This window comes from Lithobates pipiens, unplaced genomic scaffold (genome assembly GCF_037356315.1).
Source record: "Lithobates pipiens isolate NorthernLeopardFrog02 unplaced genomic scaffold, aLitPip1_a1.2 Scaffold_13, whole genome shotgun sequence".
Lineage (NCBI taxonomy): Eukaryota > Metazoa > Chordata > Amphibia > Anura > Ranidae > Lithobates > Lithobates pipiens.
This window is the reverse complement of record NW_027507718.1, coordinates 127,118,905-127,141,010: the sequence shown is the minus strand read 5'-3', so window position 1 is coordinate 127,141,010 and position 22,106 is coordinate 127,118,905.

Genomic DNA, 22,106 nt, shown 5'->3' with positions numbered 1-22,106 from the left:
TTCTATTGATCCTATACCACAGGCAGGCAGCTGCAGTAATTACAGTCAGCGTACTGTGTCATCTGCACAGTGTGCACCTAAATCTACCCCAATTGCTGGTGTTCTGCTGATCCTATACCGCAGGCAGCTCCAGTAATTACAATTGTGTACTGTGTCATCTGCACAGTGTGCACGTAAAGCTTCCCCAATTGCTGGTGTTTTGCTGATCCTATACCGCAGGCAGCTCCAGTAATTACAGTTGGTGTATTGTTTGATCTGCACAGTGTGCACCTAATGCTACCCCAGTTGATGGTGTTCTGCTGGTCCTATACCGCAGGCAGCTCCAGTAATTACAGCTGGTGTATTGTGTCATCTGCACAGTGTTCACCTAAAGCTACCCCAATTGCAGATGTTTTGATGATCCTATACTGCAGGCAGCTCCAGTAATTACAGTTGGTGTATTGTGTCATCTGCACAGTGTGCACCTAAAGCTATGCCAATTGCTGGTGTTCTGCTGATTCTATACCGCAGGCAGCTCCAGTAATTACAGCTGGTGTATTGTGTCATCTGCACAGTGTGCACCTAAAGCTACCCCAATTGCTGGTGTTTCCTGATCCTATAACGCAGGCATCTCCAGTAATTACAGTCGGTGTACTTTGTCATCTGCACCGTGTGCACCTAAAGCTACCACAATTGCTGGTGTTCTGCTGATCCTATACCACAGGCAGCTCCAGTAATTACAGTTGGTGTATTGAGTCATCTGCACAGTGTGCACCTAAAGCTACTCCAATTGCTGGTGTTCTGCTGATCCTATACCGCAGGCAGCTCCAGTAATTACAGTCGGTGTACTGTGTCATCTGCACAGTGTGCATCTAAAGCTACCCCAATTGCTGGTCTTCTGCTGATCCTATACCACAGGCAGGCAGCTCCAGTATTTACAATCAGTGTACTGTGTCATCTGCACAGCGTGAACCTAAAGCTACCCCAATTGCTGGTGTTCTACTGATCCTATACCACAGGCAGGCAGCTGCAGTAATTACAGTCAGCGTACTGTGTCATCTGCACAGTGTACACCTAAAGCTACCCCAATTGCTGGTGTTCTGCTGATCCTATACCGCAGGCAGCTCCAGTAATTACAGTCGGTGTACTGTGTCATCTGCACAGTGTGCATCTAAAGCTACCCCAATTGCTGGTCTTCTGCTGATCCTAAACCACAGGCAGGCAGCTCCAGTAATTACAATCAGTTTACTGTGTCATCTGCACAGCGTGAACCTAAAGCTACCCCAACTGCTGGTGTTCTGCTGATCCTATAACGCAGGCAGCTCCAGTAATTACAGTTAACGTATTGTGTCATATGCACAGTGTGCACCTAAAGCTACCTCAATTGCTGGTGTTCTACTGATCCTATACCACAGGCAGGCAGCTGCAGTAATTACAGTCAGCGTACTGTGTCATCTGCACAGTGTGCACCTAAAGCTACCCCAATTGCTGGTGTTCTGCTGATGCTATACCGCAGGCAGCTCCAGTAATTACAGTCGTGTACTGTGTCATCTGCACAGTGTGCACGTAAAGCTACCCCAATTGCTGGTGTTTTGCTGATCCTATACCGCAGGCAGGTCCAGTAATTACAGTTGGTGTATTGTGTCATCTGCACAGTGTGCACCTAATGCTACCCCAGTTGCTGGTGTTCTGCTGATCCTATACCGCAGGCAGCTCCAGTAATTACAGTTGGTGTATTGTGTCATCTGCACAGTGTGCACCTAAAGCTACCCCAATTGCTGGCGTTTTTCTGATCCTATACTGCAGGCAGCTCCAGTAATTACAGTTGGTGTATTGTGTCATCTGCACAGTGTGCACCTAAAGCTACGCCAATTGCTGGTGTTCTGCTGATCCTATACCGCAGGCAGCTCCAGTAATTGAACCTGGTGTATTGTGCCATCTGCACAATGTGCACCTAAAGCTACCCCAGTTGCTCGTGTTTGCTAATCCTATAACGCAGGCAGCTCCAGTGATTACAGTCGGTGTACTTTGTCATCTGCACCGTGTGCACCTGAAGCTACCACAATTGCTGGTCTTCTGCTGATCCTATACCGCAAGCAGCTCCAGTAATTACAGTTGGTGTATCGTGTCATCTGCACAGTGTGCACCTAAAGCTACTCCAATTGCTGGTGTTCTGCTGATCCTATGCCGCAGGCAGCTCCAGTAATTACAGTCGGTGTACTGTGTCATCTGCACAGTGTGCACCTATAGCTACCACAATTGCTGGTCTTCTGCTGATCCTATACCACAGGCAGGCAGCTCAAGTAATTACAGTGGCTGTACTGTGTCATCTGCACAGCGTGAACCTAAAGCTACCCCAATTGCTGGTGTTCTGCTGATCTTATACCGCAGGCAGCTCCAGTAATTACAGTCGGTGTACTGTGTCATCTGCACACTGTACACCTAAAGCTATCCCAATTGCTGGTGTTCTGCTGATCCTGAACCGCAGGCAGCTCCAGTAATTACAGTCGGTGTATTGTGTCATCTGCACAGTGTGCACCTAAAGCTACCACAATTGCTGGTGTTCTGCTGATCCTATACCACAGGCAGCTCCGGTAATTACAGTCGGTGTACTGTGTCATCTGCACAGTGTGCACCTAAAGCTACTCCAATTGCTGGTGTTCTGCTGATCCTATACCGCAGGCAGCTCCAGTAATTACAGCTGGTGTATTGTGTCATCTGCACAGTGTGCACCTAAAGCTACCCCCAATTGCTGGTGTTTTGCTGATCCTATACTGCAGGCAGCTCCAGTAATTACAGTTGGTGTATTGTGTCATCTGCACAGTGTGCACCTAAAGCTACGCCAATTGCTGGTGTTCTGCTGATCCTATACCGCCGGCAGCTCCAGTAATTACAGTCGGTGTATTGTGTCATCTGCACAGTGTGCACCTAAAGCTATCCCAATTGCTGGTGTTCTGCTGATCATGTACCGCCGGCAGCTCCAGTAATTACAGTCGGTGTACTATGTCATCTGCACAGTGTGCACCTAAAGCTACCACAATTGCTGGTGTTCTGATGATCCTATACCGCAGGCAGCTCCGGTAATTACAGTCGATGTACTGTGTCATCTGCACAGTGTGCACCTAAAGCTACCCCAATTGCTGGTGTTCTGCTGATCCTTTAACACAGGCAGCTCCAGTAATTACATTCGGTGTACTGTGTCATCTGCACAGTGTGCACCTAAAGCTACCACAATTGCTGGTGTTCTGCGGATCCTATACCGCAGGCAGCTCCAATAATTACAGCTGGTGTATTGTGTCATTTGCACAGTGGGCAACTAAAGCTACCACAATTGCTGGTGTTTGCTGATCCTATAATGCAGGCAGCTCCAGTAACTACAGTCGGTGTACTTTGTCATCTGCACCGTGTGCACCTAAAGCTACCACAATTGCTGGTGTTCTGCTGATCCTATACCGCAGGCAGCTCCAGTAATTACAGTCGATGTACTGTGTCATCTGCACAGTGTGCACCTAAAGCTACCCCAATTGCTGGTGTTTGCTGATCCTATAACGCAGGCAGCTCCAGTAATTACAATCGGTGTACTTTGTTATCTGCACCGTGTGCACCTAAAGCTACCACAATTGCTGGTGTTCTGCTGATCCTATACCGCAGGCAGCTCCAGTAATTACAGTTGGTGTATTGTGTCATCTGCACAGTGTGCACCTAAAGCTACTCCAATTGCTGGTGTTCTGCTGATCCTAAACCGCAGGCAGCTCCAGTAATTACAGCTGCTGTATTGTGTCATCTGCACAGTGTGCATCTAAAGCTACCCCAATTGCTGGTGTTCTGCTGATCCTATACCGCAGGCAGCTCCAGTAATTACAGCTGGTGTATTGTGTCATCTGCACAGTGTGCACCTAAAGCTACCCCAATTGCTGGTGTTCTGCTTATCCTATAACGCAGGCAGCTCCAGTAATTACAGTTAACGAATTGTGTCATATGCACAGTGTGCACCTAAAGCTACCCCAATTGCTGGTGTTCTATTGATCCTATACCACAGGCAGGCAGCTGCAGTAATTACAGTCAGCGTACTGTGTCATCTGCACAGTGTGCACCTAAATCTACCCCAATTGCTGGTGTTCTGCTGATCCTATACCGCAGGCAGCTCCAGTAATTACAATCGTGTACTGTGTCATCTGCACAGTGTGCACGTAAAGCTTCCCCAATTGCTGGTGTTTTGCTGATCCTATACCGCAGGCAGCTCCAGTAATTACAGTTGGTGTATTGTTTGATCTGCACAGTGTGCACCTAATGCTACCCCAGTTGATGGTGTTCTGCTGGTCCTATACCGCAGGCAGCTCCAGTAATTACAGCTGGTGTATTGTGTCATCTGCACAGTGTTCACCTAAAGCTACCCCAATTGCAGATGTTTTGATGATCCTATACTGCAGGCAGCTCCAGTAATTACAGTTGGTGTATTGTGTCATCTGCACAGTGTGCACCTAAAGCTATGCCAATTGCTGGTGTTCTGCTGATTCTATACCGCAGGCAGCTCCAGTAATTACAGCTGGTGTATTGTGTCATCTGCACAGTGTGCACCTAAAGCTACCCCAATTGCTGGTGTTTCCTGATCCTATAACGCAGGCATCTCCAGTAATTACAGTCGGTGTACTTTGTCATCTGCACCGTGTGCACCTAAAGCTACCACAATTGCTGGTGTTCTGCTGATCCTATACCAAAGGCAGCTCCAGTAATTACAGTTGGTGTATTGAGTCATCTGCACAGTGTGCACCTAAAGCTACTCCAATTGCTGGTGTTCTGCTGATCCTATACCGCAGGCAGCTCCAGTAATTACAGTCGGTGTACTGTGTCATCTGCACAGTGTGCATCTAAAGCTACCCCAATTGCTGGTCTTCTGCTGATCCTATACCACAGGCAGGCAGCTCCAGTAATTACAATCAGTGTACTGTGTCATCTGCACAGCGTGAACCTAAAGCTACTCCAATTGCTGGTGTTCTACTGATCCTATACCACAGGCAGGCAGCTGCAGTAATTACAGTCAGCATACTGTGTCATCTGCACAGTGTGCACCTAAAGCTACCCCAATTGCTGGTGTTCTGCTGATCCTATACCGCAGGCAGCTCCAGTAATTACAGTCGGTGTACTGTGTCATCTGCACAGTGTGCATCTAAAGCTACCCCAATTGCTGGTCTTCTGCTGATCCTATACCACAGGCAGGCAGCTCCAGTAATTACAATCAGTTTACTGTGTCATCTGCACAGCATGAACCTAAAGCTACCCCAACTGCTGGTGTTCTGCTGATCCTATAACGCAGGCAGCTCCAGTAATTACAGTTAACGTATTGTGTCATATGCACAGTGTGCACCTAAAGCTACCTCAATTGCTGGTATTCTACTGATCCTATACCACAGGCAGGCAGCTGCAGTAATTACAGTCAGTGTACTGTGTCATCTGCACAGTGTGCACCTAAAGCTACCCCAATTGCTGGTGTTCTGCTGATGCTATACCGCAGGCAGCTCCAGTAATTACAGTCGTGTACTGTGTCATCTGCACAGTGTGCACGTAAAGCTGACCCAATTGCTGGTGTTTTGCTGATCCTATACCGCAGGCAGGTCCAGTAATTACAGTTGGTGTATTGTGTCAGCTGCACAGTGTGCACCTAATGCTACCCCAGTTGCTGGTGTTCTGCTGATCCTATACCGCAGGCAGCTCCAGTAATTACAGTTGGTGTATTGTGTCATCTGCACAGTGTGCACCTAAAGCTACCCCAATTGCTGGTGTTTTTCTGATCCTATACCGCAGGCAGCTCCAGTAATTACAGTTGGTGTATTGTGTCATCTGCACAGTGTGCACCTAAAGCTACGCCAATTGCTGGTGTTCTGCTGATCCTATACCGCAGGCAGCTCCAGTAATTGAACCTGGTGTATTGTGTCATCTGCACAATGTGCACCTAAAGCTACCCCAGTTGCTCGTGTTTGCTAAACCTATAACGCAGGCAGCTCCAGTGATTACAGTCGGTGTACTTTGTCATCTGCACCGTGTGCACCTGAAGCTACCACAATTGCTGGTCTTCTGCTGATCCTATACCGCAAGCAGCTCCAGTAATTACGGTTGGTGTATCGTGTCATCTGCACAGTGTGCACCTAAAGCTACTCCAATTGCTGGTGTTCTGCTGATCCTATGCCGCAGGCAGCTCCAGTAATTACAGTCGGTGTACTGTGTCATCTGCACAGTGTGCACCTATAGCTACCACAATTGCTGGTCTTCTGCTGATCCTATACCACAGGCAGGCAGCTCAAGTAATTACAGTCGCTGTACTGTGTCATCTGCACAGCGTGAACCTAAAGCTACCCCAATTGCTGGTGTTCTGCTGATCCTATACCGCAGGCAGCTCCAGTAATTACAGTCGGTGTACTGTGTCATCTGCACACTGTACACCTAAAGCTATCCCAATTGCTGGTGTTCTGCTGATCCTGTACCGCAGGCAGCTCCAGTAATTACAGTCGGTGTATTGTGTCATCTGCACAGTGTGCACCTAAAACTACCCCAGTTGCTGGTGTTCTGTTGATCCTATACCGCAGGCAGCTCCAGTAATTACAGTCGGTGTGCTGTGTCATCTGCACAGTGTGCACCTAAAGCTACCCCAATTGCTATTGTTCTGCTGATCCTTTAACGCAGGCAGCTCCAGTAATTACAGTCGGTGTACTGTGTCATCTGCACAGTGTGCACCTAAAGCTACCCCAATTGCTGGTGTTCTGCTGATCGTATACCACAGGCAGCTCCAGTAATTACAGTTGGTGTATTGTATCATCTGCACAGTGTGCACCTAAAGCTACCCCAATTGCTGGTGTTCTGCTGATCCTATAACGCAGGCAGCTCCAGTAATTACAGTCGGTGTACTGTGTCATCTGCACAGTGTGCACCTAAAGCTACCCCAATTGCTGGTGTTCTACTAATCCTATACCACAGGCAGGCAGCTGCAGTAATTACAGTCGGTGTACTGTGTCATCTGCACAGTGTGCACCTAAAACTACCACAATTGTTGGTGTTCTGCTGATCCTATACCGCAGGCAACTCCAGTAATTACAGTCCGTGTACTGTGTCATCTGCACAGTGTGCACCTAAAGCTACCACAATTGCTGGTGTTCTGCTGATCCTATACCGCAGGCAGCTCCAGTAATTACAGTCGGTGTATTGTGTCATCTGCACCGTGTGCACCAAAGTTACCCCAATTGCTGGTGTTCTGCTGATCCTATATCGCAGGCAGCTCCAGCAAATACAGTCAGTGTACTGTGTCATCTGCACAGTGTGCATCTAAAGCTACCCCAATTGCTGGTGTTCTGCTGATCCTATACCGCAGGCAGCTCCGGTAATTACAGTCGGTGTACTGTGTCATCTGCTCAGTGTGCACCTAAAACTACCCCAATTGCTGGTGTTCTGCTGATCCTATAACGCATGCAGCTCCAGTAATTACAGTCGGTGTACTTTGTCATCTGCACCGTGTGCACCTAAAGCTACCACAATTGCTGGTGTTCTGCTGATCCTATACCGCAGGCCGCTCCAGTAGTTACAGTTGGTGTATTGTGTCATCTGCACAGTGTGCCCCTAAAGCTACTCCAATTTCTGGTGTTCTGTTGATCCTATACCGTGGGCAGCAGCAGTAATTACAGTAGGTGTACTGTGTCATATGCACAGTGTGCACCTAAAGCTACCACAATTGCTGGTCTTCTGCTGATCCTATACCACAGGCAGGCAGCTCCAGTAATTACAGTCGTGTACTGTGTCATCTGCACAGCGTGAACCTAAAGCTACCCCAATTTCTGGTGTTCTGCTGATCCTATACCGCAGGCAGCTCCAGTAATTACAGTTGGTGTGCTGTGTCATCTGCACAGTGTGCACTTAAAGCTACCCCAATTGCTGGTGTTCTGCTGATCCTATACCGCAGGCAGCTCCAGTAATTACAGTCGGTATACTGTGTCATCTGCACAGTGTGCACCTAAAGCTACCACAATTGCTGGTGTTCTGCTGATCCTATACCATAGGCAGCTCCAGGAATTACAGTTGGTGTATTGTATCATCTGCACAGTGTGCACCTAAAACGACCCCAATTGCTGGTGTTCTGCTGATCCTATAACGCAGGCAGCTGCAGTAATTACAGTCAGCGTACTGTGTCATCTGCACAGTGTGCACCTAAAGCTACCCCAATTGCTGGTGTTCTGCTGATCCTATACCGCAGGCAGCTCCAGTAATTACAGATGGTGTATTGTATCATCTGCACAGTGTGCACCTAAAGCTACCCCAATTGCTGGTGTTCTGCTGATCCTATACCACAGGCAGCTCCAGTAATTACAGTTGGTGAATTGTGTCATCTCCACAGTGTGCACCTAAAGCTACCCCAATTGCTGGTGTTCTGCTGATCCTATAACGCAGGCAGCTCCAGTAATTACAGTCGGTGTACTGTGTCATCTGCACAGTGTGCACCTAAAGCTACCCAAATTGCTGGTGTTCCTCAGATCCTTTACCACAGGCAGGGAGCTCAAGTAATTACAGTCCGTGTACTGTGTCATCTGCACAGTGTGCATCTAAAGCTACCACAATTGCTGGTGTTCTGCTGATCCTATACCGCAGGCAGCTCCAGTAATTACAGCTGATGTATTGTGTCACCTGCACAGTGTGCACCTAAAGCTACCCCAATTGCTGGTGTTCTGCTTATCATATAACGCAGGCAGCTCCAGTAATTACAGTTAACGCACTGTGTCATATGCACAGTGTGCACCTAAAGCTACCCCAATTGCTGGTGTTCTACTGATCCTATACCACAGGCAGGCAGCTGCAGTAATTACAGTCAGCGTACTGTGTCATCTGCACAGTGTGCAACTAAATCTACCCCAATTGCTGGTGTTCTGCTGATCCTATACCGCAGGCAGCTCCAGTAATTACAGTCGTGTACTGTGTCATCTGCACAGTGTGCACGTAAAGCTACCCCAATTGCTGGTGTTTTGCTGATCCTATACCGTAAGCAGCTCCAGTAATTACAGTTGGTGTATTGTGTCATCTGCACAGTGTTCACCTAAAGCTACCCCAATTGCTGGTGTTTTGCTGAACCTATACTGCAGGCAGCTCCAGTAATTACAGTTTTTGTATTGTGTCATCTGCACAGTGTGCACCTAAAGCTATGCCAATTGCTGGTGTTCTGCTGATCCTATGCAGCAGGCAGCTCCAGTAATTACAGCTGGTGTATTGTGTCATCTGCACAGTGTGCACGTAAAGCTACCCCAACTGCTGGTGTTTTGCTGATCCTATAACGCAGGCAGCTTCAGTAATTACAGTTGGTGTATTGTGTCATCTGCACAGTGTGCACCTAAAGCTACTCCAATTGCTGGTGTTCTGCTGATCCTATACCGCAGGCAGCTCCAGTAATTACAGTCAGTGTACTGTGTCATCTGCACAGTGTGCACCTAAAGCTACCACAATTGCTGGTGTTCTGCTGATCCTATACCACAGGCAGGCAGCTCCAGTAATTACAGTCGGTGTACTGTGTCATCTGCACAGCGTGAACCTAAAGCTACCCCAATTGCTGGTGTTCTGCTGATCCTATACCGCAGGCAGCTCCAGTAATTACAGTCGGTGTACTGTGTCATCTGCACAGCGTGCACCTAAAGCTATCCCAATTGCTGGTGTTCTGCTGATCCTGTACCGCAGGCAGCTCCAGTAATTACAGTCGGGGCGCTGTGTCATCTGCACAGTGTGCACCTAAAGCTACCCCAATTGCTGGTGTTCTGCTGATGCTATACCGCAGGCAGCTCCAGTAATTACAGTTGGTGTATTGTATCATCTGCACAGTGTGCACCTAAAGCTACCCCAATTGCTGGTGTTCTGCTGATCCTATACCACAGGCAGCTCCAGTAATTACAGTTGGTGTATTGTGTCATCTGCACAGTGTGCACCTAAAGCTACCCCAATTGCTGGTGTTCTGCTGATCCTATAACGCAGGCAGCTCCAGTAATTACAGTCGGTGTACTGTGTCATCTGCACAGTGTGCACCTAAAGCTACCCCAATTGCTGGTTTTCTACTAATCCTATACCACAGGCAGGCAGCTGCAGTAATTACAGTCGGCGTACTGTGTCATCTGCACAGTGTGCATCTAAAGCTACCACAATTGTTGGTGTTCTGCTGATCCTATACCGCAAGCAGCTCCAGTAATTACAGTCCGTGTACTGTGTCATCTGCACAGTGTGCACCTAAAGCTACCACAATTGCTGGTGGTCTGCTGATCCTATACCGCAGGCAGCTCCAGTAATTACAGTTGGTGTATTGTGTCATCTGCACAGTGTGCACCTAAAGCTACCCCAATTGCTGGTGTTCTTCAGATCCTTTACCACAGACAGGGAGCTGCATTAATTACAGTCAGTGTACTGTGGCATCTGCTTAGTGTGCACCTAAAGCTACCCCAATTTCTGGTGTTTTCATCTCCCTGCAGGCCATTAGTATGTCTAAAAGGCCAACAAGGAGAGGCAGACAGTCACAAGCTAATAAAAGAGGGCAAGCAGGCTCTGTGTCTAGTAGCAACAGTGCTGGTCGTGGACTCGGTGCATCCTCATCAGCACTTGGCCATGGGACACGCTTGTCCTTATTTTCGGCAGCAGGACGTGTTGAGCCGCAACATGCCTCTGCTGATCCTATAACGCAGGCAGCTCCAGTAATTACAGTCAGTGTACTGTGTCATCTGCACAGTGTGCATCTAAAGCTACCCCAATTGCTGGTGTTCTGCTGATCCTATACCGCAGGCAGCTCCAGTAATTACAATCAGTGTACTGTGTCATCTGCACAGCGAGAACCCATATCTACCCCAATTGCTGGTGTTCTGTTGATCCTATAACGCAGGCAGCTCCAGTAATTACAGTTAACGTATTGTGTCATATGCACAGAGTGCACCTAAAGCTACCCCAATTGCTGGTGTTCTACTGATCCTATACCATAGGCAGGCAGCTGCAGTAATTACAGTCAGCGTACTGTGTCATCTGCACAGTGTGCACCTAAAGCTACCCCAATTGCTGGTGTTCTGCTGATCCTATACCGCAGGCAGCTCCAGTAATTACAGTCGAGTACTGTGTCATCTGCACAGTGTGCACATAAAGCTACCCCAATTGCTGGTGTTTTGCTGATCCTATACCGCAGGCAGCTCCAGTAATTACAGTTGGTGTATTGTTTCATCTGCACAGTGTGCACCTAATGCTACCCCAGTTGCTGGTGTTCTGCTGATCCCATACCGCAGGCAGCTCCAGTAATTACAGTTGGTGTAATGTGTCATCTGCACAGTGTGCACCTAAAGTTACCCCAATTGCTGGTGTTTTGCTGATCCTATACTGCAGGCAGCCCCAGTAATTACAGTTGGTGTATTGTGTCATCTGCACAGTGTGCACCTAAAGCTACGCCAATTGCTGGTGTTCTGCTGATCCTATACCACAGGCAGGTTGCTCCAGTAATTACAGTCGGTGTACTTTGTCATCTGCACAGCGTGAACCTAAAGCTATCCCAATTGCTGGTGTTCTGCTGATCCTGTACCGCAGGCAGCTCCAGTAATTACAGTCGGTGTGCTGTGTCATCTGCACAGTGTGCACCTAAAGCTAAGCCAATTGCTGGTATTTCTGCTGATCCTATACCACAGGCAGGCAGCTCCAGTAATTACTGCTGGTGTATTGTGTCATCTGCACAGTGTGCACCTAAAGCTACCCCAGTTGCTCGTGCTTGCTAATCCTATAACACAGGCAGCTCCAGTGATTACAGTCGGTGTACTGTGTCATCTGCACCGTGTGCACCTAAAGTTACCACAATTGCTGTTCTTCTGCTGATCCTATACCGCAAGCAGCTCCAGCAATTACAGTTGGTGTATCGTGTCATCTGCACAGTGTGCACCTAAAGCTACTCCAATTGCTGGTCTTCTGCTGATCCTATACCACAAGCAGCTCCAGTAATTACAGTTGGTGTATTGTGTCATCTGCACAGTGTGCACCTAAAGCTACTCCGATTGCTGGTGTTCTGCTGATCCTATACCGCAGGCAGCTCCAGTAATTACAGTCGGTGTACTGTGTCATCTGCACAGTGTGCACCTAAAGCTACCACAATTGCTGGTCTTCTGCTGATCCTATACCACAGGCAGGCAGCTCCAGTAATTACAGTCGCTGTACTGTGTCATCTGCACAGGGGGAACCTAAAGCTACCCCAATTGCTGGTGTTCTGCTGATCCTATATCACAGGCAGCTCCAGTAATTACAGTCGGTGTACTGTGTCATCTGCTCAGTGTGCACATAAAGCTACCCCAATTGTTGGTGTTTTCATCTCCCTGCAGGCCATTAGTATGTCTGAAAGGCCAACAAGGAGAGACAGACAGTCACAAGCTAATAAAAGAGGGCAAGCAGGCTCTGTGTCTAGTAGCAACAGTGCTGGTGGTGGACCTGTTGCATCCTCATCAGCACTTGGCCATGGGACACGCTTGTCCTTATTTTCGGCAGCAGGACGTGTTGAGCCGCAACATGCCTCTGCTGATAGTATATCGCAGGCAGCTCCAGTAATTACCGTCAGTGTACTTTGTCATCTGCACAGTGTGCATCTAAAGCTACCCCAATTGCTGGTGTTCTGCTGATCCTATACCGCAGGCAGCTCCAGTAATTACAGTTGGTGTATTGTGTCACCTGCACAGTGTGCACCTAAAGCTACCCCAATTGCTGGTGTTCTACTGATCCTATACCATAGGCAGGCAGCTGCAGTAATTACAGTCAGCGTACTGTGTCATCTGCACAGTGTGCACCTAAATCTACCCCAATTGCTGGTGTTCTGCTGATCCTATACCACAGGCAGCTCCAGTAATTACAGTCGTGTACTGTGTCATCTGCACAGTGTGCACGTAAAGCTACCCCAATTGCTGGTGTTTGCTGATCCTTTAACGCAGGCAGCTTCAGTAATTTCAGTCGGTGTACTTTGTCATCTGCACTTTGTGCGCCTAAAGCTTCCACAATTGCTGGTGTTCTGCTGATCCTATACCGCAGGCAGCTCTAGTAATTACAGTTGGTGTATTGAGTCATCTGCACAGTGTGCACCTAAAGCTACTCCAATTGCTGGTGTTCTGCTGATCCTATACCGCAGGCAGCTCCAGTAATTACAATCAGTGTACTGTGTCATCTGCACAGTGTGAACCTAAAGCTACCCCAATTGCTGGTCTTCTGCTGATCATATGCCACAGGCAGGCAGCTCCAGTAATTACAATCAGTGTACTGTGTCATCTGCACAGCGTGAACCTAAAGCTACCCCAATTGCTGGTGTTCTGTTGATCCTATAACGCAGGCAGCTCCAGTAATTACAGTTAACGTATTGTGTCATATGCACAGAGTGCACCTAAAGCTACCCCAATTGCTGGTGTTCTACTGATCCTATACCATAGGGAGGCAGCTGCAGTAGTTACAATCAGCGTACTGTGTCATCTGCACAGTGTGCACCTAAAGCTACCCCAATTGCTGGTGTTCTGCTGTTCCTATACCGCAGGCAGCTCCAGTAATTACAGTCGTGTACTGTGTCATCTGCACAGTGTGCACGTAAAGCTACCCCAATTGCTGGTGTTTTGCTGATCCTATACCGCAGGCAGCTGCAGTAATTACAGTTGGTGTATTGTTTCAGCTGCACAGTGTGCACCTAATGCTACCCCAGTTGCTGGTGTTCTGCTGATCCCATACCGCAGGCAGCTCCAGTAATTACAGTTGGTGTATTGTGTCATCTGCACAGTGTGCACCTAAAGCTACCCCAATTGCTGGTGTTTTGCTGATCCTATACTGCAGGCAGCCCCAGTAATTACAGTTGGTGTATTGTGTCATCTGCACAGTGTGCACCTAAAGCTACGCCAATTGCTGGTGTTCTGCTGATCCTATACCACAGGCAGGTAGCTCCAGTAATTACAGTCGGTGTACTTTGTCATCTGCACAGCGTGAACCTAAAGCTATCCCAATTGCTGGTGTTCTGCTGATCCTGTACCACAGGCAGCTCCAGTAATTACAGTCGGTGTGCTGTGTCATCTGCACAGTGTGCACCTAAAGCTACCCCAGTTGCTCGTGCTTGCTAATCCTATAACGCAGGCAGCTCCAGTGATTACAGTCGGTGTACTGTGTCATCTGCACCGTGTGCACCTAAAGCTACCACAATTGCTGGTCTTCTGCTGATCCTATACCGCAAGCAGCTCCAGCAATTACAGTTGGTGTATCGTGTCATCTGCACAGTGTGCACCTAAAGCTACTCCAATTGCTGGTCTTCTGCTGATCCTATACCGCAAGCAGCTCCAGTAATTACAGTTGGTGTATTGTGTCATCTGCACAGTGTGCACCTAAAGCTACTCCGATTGCTGGTGTTCTGCTGATCCTATACCGCAGGCAGCTCCAGTAATTACAGTAATTGTGTCATCTGCACAGTGTGCACCTAAAGCTACCACAATTGCTGGTCTTCTGCTGATCCTATACCACAGGCAGGCAGCTCCAGTAATTACAGTCGCTGTACTGTGTTATCTGCACAGCGTGAACCTAAAGCTACCCCAATTGCTGGTGTTCTGCTGATCCTATATCGCAGGCAGCTCCAGTAATTACAGTCGGTGTACTGTGTCATCTGCTCAGTGTGCACATAAAGCTAACCCAATTGCTGGTGTTTTCATCTCCCTGCAGGCCATTAGTATGTGTGAAAGGCCAACAAGGAGAGGCAGACAGTCACAAGCTAATAAAAGAGGGCAAGCAGGCTCTGTGTCTAGTAGCAACAGTGCTGGTCGTGGACCCGTTGCATCCTCATCAGCACTTGGCCATGGGACACGCTTGTCCTTATTTTCGGCAGCAGGACGTGTTGAGCCGCAACATGCCTCTGCTGATAGTATATCGCAGGCAGCTCCAGTAATTACAGTCAGTGTACTGTGTCATCTGCACAGTGTGCATCTAAAGCTACCCCAATTGCTGGTGTTCTGCTGATCCTATACCGCAGGCAGCTCCAGTAATTACAGTTGGTGTATTGTGTCACCTGCAAAGTGTGCACCTAAAGCTACCCCAATTGCTGGTGTTCTGCTTATCCTATAACGCAGGCAGATCCAGTAATTACAGTTAACGTACTGTGCCATATGCACAGTGTGCACCTAAAGCTACCCCAATTTCTGGTGTTCTACTGATCCTATACCATAGGCAGGAAGCAGCAGTAATTACAGTCAACGTACTGTGTCATCTGCACAGTGTGCACCTAAATCTACCCCAATTGCTGGTGTTCTGCTGATCCTATACCGCAGGCAGCTCCAGTAATTACAGTCGTGTACTGTGTCATCTGCACAGTGTGCACGTAAAGCTACCCCAATTGCTGGTGTTTGCTGATCCTATAACGCAGGCAGCTTCAGTAATTGCAGTCAGTGTACTTTGTCATCTGCACCGTGTGCACCTAAAGCTTCCACAATTGCTGGTGTTCTGCTGATCCTATACCGCAGGCAGCTCCAGTAATTACAGTTGGTGTATTGAGTCATCTGCACAGTGTGCACCTAAAGCTACTCCAATTGCTGGTGTTCTGCTGATCCTATACCGCAGGCAGCTCCAGTAATTACAGTCGGTGTACTGTGCCATCTGCACTGTGTGCATCTAAAGCTACCCCAATTGCTGGTCTTCTGCTGATCCTATGCCACAGGCAGGCAGCTCCAGTAATTACAATCAGTGTACTGTGTCATCTGCACAGCGTGAACCTAAAGCTACCCCAATTGCTGGTGTTCTGCTGATCCTATAACGCAGGCAGCTCCAGTAATTACAGTTAACGTATTGTGTCATATGCACAGAGTGCACCTAAAGCTACCCCAATTGCTGGTGTTCTACTGATCCTATACCACAGGCAGGCAGCTGCAGTAATTACAGTCAGCGTACTGTGTCATCTGCACAGTGTGCACCTAAAGCTACCCCAATTGCTGGTGTTCTGCTGATCCTATACCGCAGGCAGCTCCAGTAATTACAGTCGTGTACTGTGTCAATCACACAGTGTACACGTAAAGCTACCCCAATTGCTGGTGTTTTGCTGATCCTATACCGCAGGCAGCTCCAGTAATTACAGTTGGTGTATTGTGTCATCTGCACAGTGTGCACCTAATGCTACCCCAGTTGCTGGTGTTCTGCTGATCCTATACCGCAGGCAGCTCCAGTAATTACAGTTGGTGTATTGTGTCATCTGCACAGTGTGCACCTAAAGCTACCCCAATTGCTGGTGTTTTGCTGATCCTATACTGCAGGCAGCTCCAGTAATTACAGTTGGTGTATTGTGTCATCTGCACAGTGTGCACCTAAAGCTACGCCAATTGCTGGTGTTCTGCTGATCCTATACCGCAGGCAGCTCCAGTAATTACAGCTGGTGTATTGTGTCATCTGCACAGTGTGCACCTAAAGCTACCCTAGTTGCTCGTGTTTGCTAATCCTATAACGCAGGCAGCTCCAGTGATTACAGTCGGTGTACTTTGTCATCTGCACCGTGTGCACCTAAAGCTACCACAATTGCTGGTCTTCTGCTGATCCTATACCGCAAGCATCTCCAGTAATTACAGTTGGTGAATCGTGTCATCTGCACAGTGTGCACCTAAAGCTACTCCAATTGCTGGTGTTCTGCTGATCCTATACCGCAGGCAGCTCCAGTAATTACAGTCCGTGTACTGTGTCATCTGCACAGTGTGCACCTAAAGCTACCACAATTGCTGATCTTCTGCTGATCCTATACCACAGGCAGGCAGCTCCAGTAATTACAGTCGCTGTACTGTGTCATCTGCACAGCGTCAGCCTAAAGCTACCCAAATTGCTGGTGTGCTGCTGATCCTATACCGCAGGCAGCTCCAGTAATTACAGTCGGTGTACTGTGTAATCTGCACAGTGTACACCTAAAGCTATCCCAATTGCTGGTGTTCTGCTGATCCTGTACCGCAGGTAGCTCCATTAATTACAGTCAGTGTGCTGTGTCATCTGCACAGTGTGCACCTAAAGCTACCCCAATTGCTGGTGTTCTGCTGATCCTTTAATGCAGGCAGCTCCAGTAATTACAGTCGGTGTACTGTGTCATCTGCACAGTGTGCACCTAAATCTACCACAATTGCTGGTCTTCTGCTGATCCTATACCACAGGCAGGCAGCTCCAGTAATTATAGTCGGTGTACTGTGTCATCTGCACAGCGTGAACCTAAAGCTACCCCAATTGCTGGTGTTCTGCTGATCCTATACCGCAGGCAGCTCTAGTAATTACAGTCGGTGTACTGTGTCATCTGCACAGTGTACACCTAAAGCTATCCCAATTGCTGGTGTTTTGCTGATCCTGTACCGCAGGCAGCTCCAGTAATTACAGTCGGTGTATTGTGTCATCTGCACAGTGTGCACCTAAAGCTACCACAATTGCTGGTGTTCTGCTGATCCTATACCGCAGGCAGCTCCGGTAATTCCAATTGGTGTACTGTGTCATCTGCACAGTGTGCACCTAAAACTACCCCAATTGCTGGTGTTCTGCTGATCCTATACCGCAGGCAGCTCCAGTAATTACAGTCGGTGAGCTGTGTCATCTGCACAGTGTGCACCTAAAGCTGCTCCAATTGCTGGTGTTCTGCTGATCCTTTAACGCAGGCAGCTCCAGTAATTACAGTCGGTGTACTGTGTCATCTGCACAGTGAGCACCTAAAGCTACCACAATTGCTGGTGTTCTGCTGATCATATACCACAGGCAGCTCCAGTAATTACAGTTGATGTATTGCATCATCTGCACAGTGTGCACTTAAAGCTACCCCAATTGCTGGTGTTCTGCTGATCCTATAACGCAGGCAGCTCCTTAATTACAGTCGGTGTACTGTGTCATCTGCACAGTGTGCACCTAAAGCTACCACAATTGCTGGTGTTCTGCTGATCCTATACCGCAGGCAGCTCTAGTAATTACAGTCGGTGTACTGTGTCATCTGCACAGTGTACACCTAAAGCTATCCTAATTGCTGGTGTTCTGCTGATCCTGTACCGCAGGCAGCTCCAGTAATTACAGTCGGTGTATTGTGTCATCTGCACAGTGTGCACCTAAAGCTACCACAATTGCTGGTGTTCTGCTGATCCTATACCGCAGGCAGCTCCGGTAATTCCAATTGGTGTACTGTGTCATCTGCACAGTGTGCACCTAAAACTACCCCAATTGCTGGTGTTCTGCTGATCCTATACCGCAGGCAGCTCCAGTAATTACAGTCGGTGAGCTGTGTCATCTGCACAGTGTGCACCTAAAGCTGCTCCAATTGCTGGTGTTCTGCTGATCCTTTAACGCAGGCAGCTCCAGTAATTACAGTCGGTGTACTGTGTCATCTGCACAGTGAGCACCTAAAGCTACCACAATTGCTGGTGTTCTGCTGATCCTATACCACAGGCAGCTCCAGTAATTACAGTTGATGTATTGCATCATCTGCACAGTGTGCACCTAATGCTACCCCAATTGCTGGTGTTCTGCTGATCCTATAACGCAGGCAGCTCCTTAATTACAGTCGGTGTACTGTGTCATCTGCACAGTGTGCACCTAAAGCTACCACAATTGCTGGTGTTCTGCTGATCCTATACCGCAGGCAGCTCCAGTAATTACAGTTGGTGTATTGTGTCATCTGCACAGTGTGCACCTAAAGCTACCCCAATTGCTGGTGTTCTACTAATCCTATACCACAGGCAGGCAGCTGCAGTAATTACAGTCGGCGTACTGTGTCATCTGCACAGTGTGTACCTAAAACTACCACAATTGTTGGTGTTCTGCTGATCCTATACCGCAGGCAGCTCCAGTAATTACAGTCCGTGTACTGTGTCATCTGCACAGTGTGCACCTAAAGCTACCACAATTGCTGGTGTTCTGCTGATCCTATTCCGCAGGCAGCTCCAGTAATTACAGTTGGTGTATTGTGTCATCTGCACAGTGTGCACCTAAAGCTACCCCAATTGCTGGTGTTCTGCTGATCCTATATCGCAGGCAGCTCCAGTAAATACAGTCAGTGTACTGTGTCATCTGCACAGTGTGCATCTAAAGCTACCTCAATTGCTGGTGTTCTGCTGATCCTATACCGCAGGCAGCTCCGGTAATTACAGTCGGTGTACTGTGTCATCTGCACAGTGTGCACCTAAAACTACCCCAATTGCTGGTGTTCTGCTGATCCTATAACGCATGTAGCTCCAGTAATTACAGTCGGTGTACTTTGTCATCTGCACCGTGTGCACCTAAAGCTACCACAATTGCTGGTGTTCTGCTTATCCTATACCGCAGGCAGCTCTAGTAGTTACAGTTGGTGAATTGTGTCATCTGCACACTGTGCACCTAAAGCTACTCCAATTTCTGATGTTCTGCTAATCCTATACCGCGGGCAGCACCAGTAATTACAGTCGGTGTACTGTGTCATCTGCACAGTGTGCACCTAAAGCTGCCACAATTGCTGGTCTTCTGCTGATCCTATACCACAGGCAGGCAGCTCCAGTAATTACAGTCGTGTACTGTGTCATCTGCACAGCGTGAACCTAAAGCTACCCCAATTGCTGGTGTTCTGCTGATCCTATACCGCAGGCAGCTCCAGTAATTACAGTTGGTGTATTGAGTCATCTGCACAGTGTGCACCTAAAGCTACTCCAATTGCTGGTGTTCTGCTGATCCTATACCGCAGGCAGCTCCAGTAATTACAGTCGGTGTACTGTGTCATCTGCACAGTGTGCATCTAAAGCTACCCCAATTGCTGGTCTTCTGCTGATCCTATGCCACAGGCAGGCAGCTCCAGTAATTACAATCAGTGTACTGTGTCATCTGCACAGCGTGAACCTAAAGCTACCCCAATTGCTGGTGTTCTGCTGATCCTATAACGCAGGCAGCTCCAGTAATTACAGTTAACGTATTGTGTCATATGCACAGAGTGCACCTAAAGCTACCCCAATTGCTGGTGTTCTACTGATCTTATACCACAGGCAGGCAGCTGCAGTAATTACAGTCAGCGTACTGTGTCATCTGCACAGTGTGCACCTAAAGATACCCCAATTGCTGGTGTTCTGCTGATCCTATACCGCAGGCAGCTCCAGTAATTACAGTCGTGTACTGTGTCATCTGCACAGTGTACACGTAAAGCTACCCCAATTGCTGGTGTTTTGCTGATCCTATACCACAGGCAGCTCCAGTAATTACAGTTGGTGTATTGTGTCATCTGCACAGTGTGCACCTAATGCTACCCCAGTTGCTGGTGTTCTGCTGATCCTATACCGCAGGCAGCTCCAGTAATTACAGTTGGTGTATTGTGTCATCTGCACCGTGTGCACCTAAAGCTACCCCAATTGCTGGTGTTTAGCTGATCCTATACTGCAGGCAGCTCCAGTAATTACAGTTGGTGTATTGTGTCATCTGCACAGTGTGCACCTAAAGCTACGCCAATTGCTGGTGTTCTGCTGATCCTATACCGCAGGCAGCTCCAGTAATTACAGCTGGTGTATTGTGTCATCTGCACAGTGTGCACCTAAAGCTACCCTAGTTGCTCGTGTTTGCTAATCCTATAACGCAGGCAGCTCCAGTGATTACAGTCGGTGTACTTTGTCATCTGCACCGTGTGCACCTAAAGCTACCACAAATGCTGGTCTTCTGCTGATCCTATACCGCAAGCATCTCCAGTAATTACAGTTGGTGAATCGTGTCATCTGCACAGTGTGCACCTAAAGCTACTCCAATTGCTGGTGTTCTGCTGATCCTATACCGCAGGCAGCTCCAGTAATTACAGTCGGTGTACTGTGTCATCTGCACAGTGTGCACCTAAAGCTACCACAATTGCTGATCTTCTGCTGATCCTATACCACAGGCAGGCAGCTCCAGTAATTACAGTCGCTGTACTGTGTCATCTGCACAGCGTGAACCTAAAGCTACCCAAATTGCTGGTGTGCTGCTGATCCTATACCGCAGGCAGCTCCAGTAATTACAGTCGGTGTACTGTGTCATCTGCACAGTGTACACCTAAAGCTATCCCAATTGCTGGTGTTCTGCTGATCCTGTACCGCAGGCAGCTCCAGCAAATACAGTCAGTGTGCTGTGTCATCTGCACAGTGTGCACCTAAAGCTACCCCAATTGCTGGTGTTCTGCTGATCCTTTAATGCAGGCAGCTCCAGTAATTAAAGTCGGTGTACTGTGTCATCTGCACAGTGTGCACCTAAATCTAGCACAATTGCTGGTCTTCTGCTGATCCTATACCACAGGCAGGCAGCTCCAGTAATTATAGTCGGTGTACTGTGTCATCTGCACAGCGTGAACCTAAAGCTACCCCAATTGCTGGTGTTCTGCTGATCCTATACCGCAGGCAGCTCTAGTAATTACAGTCGGTGTACTGTGTCATCTGCACAGTGTACACCTAAAGCTATCCCAATTGCTGGTGTTCTGCTGATCCTGTACCGCAGGCAGCTCCAGTAATTACAGTCGGTGTATTGTGTCATCTGCACAGTGTGCACCTAAAGCTACCACAATTGCTGGTGTTCTGCTGATTCTATACCGCAGGCAGCTCCGGTAATTCCAGTTGGTGTACTGTGTCATCTGCACAGTGTGCACCTAAAGCTGCTCCAATTGCTGGTGTTCTGCTGATCCTTTAACGCAGGCAGCTCCAATAATTACAGTCGGTGAACTGTGTCATCTGCACAGTGAGCACCTAAAGCTACCACAATTGCTGGTGTTCTGCTGATCCTATACCACAGGCAGCTCCAGTAATTACAGTTAATGTATTGCATCATCTGCACAGTGTGCACCTAAAGCTACCCCAATTGCTGGTGTTCTGCTGATCCTATAACGCGGGCAGCTCCAGTAATTACAGTCGGTGTACTGTGTCATCTGCACAGTGTGCACCTAAAGCTACCACAATTGCTGGTGTTCTGCTGATCCTATACCGCAGGCAGCTCCAGTAATTACAGTTGGTGTATTGTGTCATCTGCACAGTGTGCACCTAAAGCTACCCCAATTGCTGGTGTTCTACTAATCCTATACCACAGGCAGGCAGCTGCAGTAATTACAGTCGGCGTACTGTGTCATCTGCACAGTGTGCACCTAAAACTACCACAATTGTTGGTGTTCTGCTGATCCTATACCGCAG